Source organism: Cibotium barometz, chromosome 46 (genome assembly GCF_041138505.1).
Source record: "Cibotium barometz isolate CiBa-2024 chromosome 46, ASM4113850v1, whole genome shotgun sequence".
NCBI lineage: Eukaryota > Viridiplantae > Streptophyta > Polypodiopsida > Cyatheales > Cibotiaceae > Cibotium > Cibotium barometz.
The window spans coordinates 37,244,941-37,252,412 of record NC_141091.1 but is presented as its reverse complement, the minus strand read 5'-3'; the positions used below and the strand labels follow the sequence as shown (position 1 = coordinate 37,252,412).

Sequence of the window (7,472 nt, the reverse complement as noted above, 5' to 3'; positions counted from 1 at the left end):
TGCTTACTAGTATATAGCGTATGCTAACTAGCATACAGTATATGCCAACTAGTATATAGTGTATGCTAACTAGCATATAGGGTATGCTAACTAGCACAGTATATGCTAACTGTATACTAACTAGCTACTATATAACGTGTGCTTACTAGCATACAGTATATGCTAACTAGCATATATTGTATGCTTACTACCACAGTATATGATAATTGTTTACTAACAAGCTTCTACATAGTGTGTGCTAACTAGCATAAAGCGTATGCTAACTAGCATACAGTATATGCTAGTTAGCATATACTGTATGCTAACTACTAGCAAACAGTATATGCTGACTAGCATATACAGTATATGCTAACTAGCATATAGTGTATGCTAACAAGCACAGTATATGCTAACTGTATACTAACTAGCTGCTATATAGTGTGCTAACTAGCATACAGGATTATGCTAACTAGCATATAGTGTATGCTAACTAGCATACAGGATTATGCTAACTAGCATATAGTGTATGCTAACCACCACAGTATATGCTAACTGTATACTTGCTACTTTATAGTGTGTGCTATCTAACAAAAAACCCAATACATAATTCTGTAACACATAAAAATGGAATAGTAGGAGGCAACTGTTGAAAAGATTATCTCATCATTAACTTCCAGCATCAAATAACATTACATAGGGTTTAATTTTACAATGAGTCACACCCGCCAAAAATCTTTAGGCCTCCTCAGAGGGCGTTTGTAGTGATCGGGCTTTTTTGCTCCCTCCTTTTTCTCTGCTTTCTCCTTTTCCTCTGCTTTTTCCTTTCTCTCTGCTTCTAGGTCGCCTCTCTACTGTTCCTTTTTTTTTCTTTCCCTCTCCAGCCTAGCTTTCTCCTCTCTCTCTGCTTCTAGGTCATCTTCCTTTTGGTTTGCGACGAAGTTCTGCTTGTCTCTCAGCCTCTAGCAACTGTTTGATGAGGACTGCATCAGAGAAGTTATCAGAGCCTGTATCAAAGAAATTGTCAGCCACATACGCTGCCCGATCATCCGACTGCAGCCAAAGAAAAAGCCAATCTTTCAAAGTTTCTATAAGAAACTGTTTGTCTCTCCTCAGCACTCTGGTCCTCTAGCTTCGGAGTAACGAGCCATGGGTTTTGAAACACTTTGTAGAGGCTATCATCAATCAGAAGCGTGTTTTGGGCGTTGTACGTCGGATTGTATTTCGGCTAAATCTTTCATAAACACAGGTTTATTCAAGATCTACCAGGGTTGCGGACTGCAGTGCTCTTGCGCAAAAAAACCGGCAATCCTTGTTGGTACCTGCAATTTAAAAATAGCCCTGCAAATATTCATGACTTTACGATGCATGCTTGTGCTCCAAATATACACATTGAAGAACTAAAGATACTAGTCCAAAAACATGTGGCTGTCCTTGCGAGACAGAACACCTGCTTATCCTCTACATTGTATTTTAACATTTCATCTGTATATGTAGGGGGCTTTTCGCCAAAGCGAGTTTCTACCACCCTCAGAAAAGACCGTTGAGATCTAGTAAAAGAGCCCTTTTTTCATCACAGAGTCGCTTAGGCACCCATATTGGGTTTGGAAGAGGATACCATTCAGCATATATAACCTCCCCTGATGGGTGAACATAATTTAGGCGCTCAAAAATTCTACGGGCACGCTGTGAATATCGTTCGAGCCGCTTTTCAATCTCCAATTTTTGTCTCCTTATCTGCCTGGCTTTGCAGACTCGGCATTTCCATAATTTCTGCCATTGCATGGCCGCATTTACATCAAGTAAGGCAATTAATGCCAGTTTCTCTTCCTTTGCAAAGAAACAGTGATAGAAGTGAAGAAGTTCATAGATTGGCAGAAAATTATAATGGACTACTGCTCAACATTATATTACACAAAGACATTTTCACCGAGAAAATAAAAAAAATTACATGACAGCCACAAGAGGCATTAGGTTTTCAAAATGGCATAGCCATAAGAGTGAAGGGCATAGGTATGGGAACACTAAGTAAAGGCTAAACAACTGAACAGTGACAGTTGCCTGCTTACAATACAGAATCTGGGCAAAAAAGGAAGGTCTTAACACAATTTTTTGCAAGCTCTTGAGCGGGTGGCTTTCTTTTCACCTTTGGTGCTTTCAGATTTGTCCTCCATCTTCTTTGGGGAACCATAGCCATTGCTTGCAGTTTCAGGTACCTCTTCTGGGCCCACTTTTCTCTTTGCCTTAGCCTTTCGCAAAAAACCCTCGAGAGGACTGTTATCACCAACTTCCTGCGGGTCCTCTATGCTGTTAGTCTTCAATGTTTCCCCTGATGCACTGGCACTAGCCATTGTCTGCTGAGAAGTTTTTACTGTGTCAGTTGCAGAAACAGCAGGCATGGCACGTGCATGAGGATTCATGACAAAAAAATCATCTTCTTCTGATTTACTGCTCACGTCACCGCCTTCCTCTGTTGTTTTCATGCTTGCACTTTGCATTTGCTGGGATCCCGCATCTACTCCTTCATTCATTGTATCTAGCTCACCACCCTTCTCAGTTGAAGGGTTCTCAGTGTAGCCTTTCCCTTACCTTTGGTGTCATGCACACTGCCCACATCATGTAGGGGCTTTGAGAGGCCTGCAACAAAAAAAATCTTTGATTACACCCTTTATAAGCATGTCATATATGCTACATAGTATGTTTCATATGCTAACTATGTGTGCAGCTAGGCCAGTATGCTAATTAGCATTCCCGTGTATGCTAGCTAGCATAAGCATATATGCTAACTAGAATATCAAGTATGCTAACAAGCATACCAGGTATGCTAACTAGTAAACCTTATAATCTCTAAGCAATTCAAGTGTACCCAAAAGCTTCTATGTGCTTACTAGAGCACAATATATGCTAATTAGCATATCCAACATGCTTAATAGCATATCAAGTATGCTAATTAGCATATCCAGTATGCTAGTTAGCATACAGGATATGCTAATTAGCATATCCAGTATACTAACCAGCATACTGGATATGCTAATTAGCATATCCTGTATGCTAACTATCATTCCAGCTAGCATATCCGGTATGCTAATAAGCATATCCAATATGCTAACTAGCATACTGGATATGCTAGTTAGCATACCTAGTATGCTAACTAGTAGACCTTATAACCTCTAATCTAATCCAATATGCTCCAAAATGCTTATTAGCATATAAAAATTGGTAATTAGCATATCCAACATGCTTAATAGCATATCAAGTATGCTAACTAGCATATTCAGTATGCTAATTAGCATAACCAGTATGCTAGTTAGCATATAGGATATGCTAATTAGCATCCTGTATGCTAATTAGCATTTTAGATAGCAATCCAATATGCTAACTAGCATACTGAATATGCTAATTAGCATTCAATATGCTAACTCGGGTATGCTAATAAGCATACCCAATATGCTTACTAGCATATTGGATATGCTAATTAGCATCCACTCATCCAACTAGCATATCCAGTGTGCTAGTTAGCATACTGGTTACGCTAATTAGCGTATCTTGTATGCTAGTTAGCGTATCCAGTATCCTAACTAGCATATCCGTTGTGTTTATTAGCATTCTGGATACGCTTTTTAGCATATCCGGTATGCTAGTTAGCATGCTAGTTAACATATCCCGTATGCTAACTTCCCGTATGCTAGTTAGCATACTGGATATGCTAGTAGGCCTACTTGATATGCTAATTAGCATATCCGGTATGCTTGTTAGCGTATTGGGTATGCTAACTAGCATATATGCTATGCTAGTTAGTATACAAGAGGGTATGCTTACTAGGATGCTAGTTAGCATACAGAGTATGCTAACGAGGATGCTAGTTAGCATGCAGGGTATGCTAACTAGTATATACGGTATATGCTAGTTAGCATCCTACTAGCATATCTAGCATGTTAACTAGTATACTGGATATGTTAATTAGCATATGCAATATGCTAACTATCATACTGTATATGCTAACTAGCATATCTAGTATGATAACTAGCATACCTGGCATGCTAATTAGCATATTCATTATGCTAACTGGCACACCTTTTATTCCCAATATGATCAAGCTTGCAGACTGTATGTCCTGTATGCTAGCTAGCAAGCATACATTCAAGTATGGTTTCTTACCAATCTCTGGTGTGGTTGGATGTCGTTGTGTTGCAAGGTTGCACAACCATGCGGTAGGTATGCTTTTTTTACAAAAGGGAGCCCTACATACGGTCCCAAGGGAGCATGTAGCAGCAAAGCACAAAAACTGATAATTATGCTCATAAGGGAGCTTGACCATTGCAAGGAATGGTTGGACCTCAAGGGGCAGACCACAGCCAGTACACAGGTTTGTTCCGATGTGCTGTCTTGCACCTCTCTATCCTTCATAAAACTAGCAAGGGCTAGATTAGTTAGGGCAGTTTGGAGAAACGAGCCTTGCAGCTTGGACTGCATGTGCATCAGAAGTTCAAGTTGGCTTTCAGAGTTCTGCACCTTGGATTTTGCAATTTCCACCTCAACCTACAAAACCAAGACAAAAAGAGCATGGTAAGTACATGAGTTACCTGAGCACATGTACCAAACATAAAGTGCAGAGATGAAACTTACGGACACTTACCAGTTTACAGGTTATGTCTATGTCACTATCTATGGGGTCATCTTCACGAAGAGGAAACCCCATAGCCTCTATGGTGTCTTTGGTTGTCTCTATTCTGACTTCAAGCTCCATCTTTCGCCGGGCATCCACATCATTGCTTTGCAATAGAGCCTGCAACTCCATCTCAGCTGCTTGCAACCTCTGTCTCATGGCCGTGACAATAGGAGTGACCTTCGCATTTTTTGCATTCAAAGCCCTAGCAAGTTCCAGGCCCTGTTGCACATTGTTTAGATTGTGTTTCTCATAATGTAGCTGTGTTTTCATTTGAAGGACAGCTGCCTTCATGCACTGCCATTCCTCCAGCCCACAAAATGAAGAAGCTTCCATCTCCTGTCGACTATCTTGATAAGGCTAAGGTGTGGCCTTGGTAGATTTGGCAGTACTCTTTCTTGCCAATGCCATGTTTTCCTCGCAGATGTCAGCAGACTCATCCTCAATTTTTGAAGCTGGAAGCTGAAGATTGCGTAGTCTCCACTTGTTAACATGGCCCTCATAATAGCCCTTCTCTCAAATATCCTGCAAGTACTGCACTGCAAACTCGGCCCAATTGAACCTAATGGATGTCCCGCTTGCAATCACGACAAGACTGAATTCTTTCACGAAACCCTTTGCAAATGTAGAGGAAATTTCCATGTTGGTTGGGGCCTTCTGGTATACATTGTAGTGCAGTTTCATCATCAACTCATACATTTCGGTGTGGATGGTGCTGCATTTGATGCGGTACTGGCTGGGATCCTTTGTTTGTTTGAACACACTGAACCATTTAGCATCAGTGACCTGCTCCCACCTAACCATTTTGGGATCTAAACCCTCCATGGAAAGGCTATAAGCAGCATTGAACTCTACCAAAGTTGTACATAATTTTTCCTGCATGGGGATCACGACCTTCAGAGCTTTCCATCGACCTGCACACATCAAAGGGAAATGTGCTCAACTGTAAAGGGAAATGTGCTCAACTATATTGCATGGAAATGTGCTCAATTGTATTGCATGGAGCTTCTTGTGGTATACTGAAGCCGAAAGTAGAAGAGAAAACACACAGAACCCGCACAAGAGAGAGAGAGAGAGAGAGAGAGAGAGAGAGAGTACCCGAGAGGGACATTGGGGAACCTTGAGATCGCTTTGCACTTTTGCAGAGGGAGATGGAGAAGCAGAAGGGGCTCTGCATTTTCTGTGTATAGGAGAACGCGAATGCGCCGCCTTGCTTGCGGGCTCCATAGTGCTCTGGCCTTTGCACTTCATCACCCCACCACTCCGCTGTAACGCCCGTGCTAACTAGCTTCAAAGACTAGCTCGTAATTCAATATACCACAACTTTCATTGATTATTCTTCAAAGACTAGCTCGTAACTAGCTTCAAAGACTAGCTCGTAATTCAATATACCACAACTTTCATTGATTATTCTTTTTTTTTTGAAGTGCTCATTTGAGCTTTTTGTATCGACCAGAAGTTTTAAATATGATTACTAATATAGTGACTTACATGCCTAAACTTATGCTAACTAGGAATGCTTGTTCACACATGTGAACTAGCATAAAAAGCGTAGCACGTTAACATGCTTCTACCCACTCGTTGCTTTCTAAGCTATTTCTCACAAAAATGTATTTTACCGCCTTATCATCCAGCTTATTGTATTGTTACTCAAGAAACATAAGAGCAGAAGTGTGAGATCCCTGTTCCCACCGCGCAACGGATTCGGGGTACTAGCAGCGGAAGTAGCACTTCTTGCGCGAGGCAAGGTCCCACACTCGGGGCCTCGTCCACGGATATCCGGACAAAAGACTAATCCGTCAGTTTTTCCAAAACCAGACCCGGAAAAACTTCCCTTATCCGGAAAGCACGGGCGATTCCACCAGGATAATTTTTACTCTAACGTAGTCAAAACTCTTACTGATCAAACAGATCCGACTGCATCTATAAAGATACTTGGTCAGATCAAGGAAGAAACTTGCACTTGGATCATTGGGATCAACGCTTTTTTCCCCACCAAGGAGGCACAGCCGTTGATTCCTATCCATAGAACAATTACTATCCGGGATTTACTTTATCTATCGTAATAACAGAAATTGAGTCTCGATTTACGGATCCATCAGTCCAGCCTAACCCCATCCGATCCCATGGGTTAGCCAACCGCCCAACCACTGTAGTGATGGGATCCAATTTGGAATTTGGTTAGGTTTTGTCCCGGGTACCAAGGAAAAGAGTTCCAAGGCCCCCTAGCCGGAATTTCATGCAAACATAAAACTAGCCACACCACTTACACACCCAATATGAAAATTGCCTTTTTCTTAGCATCAGCTAACTTTAAAACAATCCTTTAATGAAACCATAGTACCACTGATCACAATCTCCCAAATTATCCAGTTGATTCATAATTTCCCATCATTCCTTCATCAGAGTATCTATGGCATCATTGGCAACTAGAACGCTCACCACCTGTCCACACAGGGGCCGTTTCAATAGTTCCTAGCCCATAATACTCAACAATATAATCACTTATCAAGATGGACTCTCGTTGAAGATCAGCAAGATCAACCAACAGATCCATATAAAAGAGCCATGGACTCATCCGTTGAGGACCAGCAAGGTCAGTCAACCAGATCCATGCCCGGTTCCAGAAAACAACTCTTACTCCTTGTTCCAATATCTTCCTCGACGCACGCGTGGGTATCCTGGGCGACCCAGAGCCCGAGCACCGTATGGTCAGCACCCTCTAGGATCCTTCGCAGGTGACCTAGCGCTTCACTCATAGGCCGCTTCCTTGGTCCCTCATCCACCGTACCGGAAGCTCACCATTTTAATCGAACCGAGGCTGGTCAAG

At 41.8% G+C, this 7,472-nt stretch overlaps 1 pseudogene; it reads right to left on the bottom strand.

The window, feature by feature from the left end:
* Positions 1 to 2,075: 2,075 nt before the first annotated feature.
* Positions 2,076 to 5,869, bottom strand: LOC147612188 (uncharacterized; annotated as a pseudogene).
* Positions 5,870 to 7,472: the final 1,603 nt, after the last annotated feature.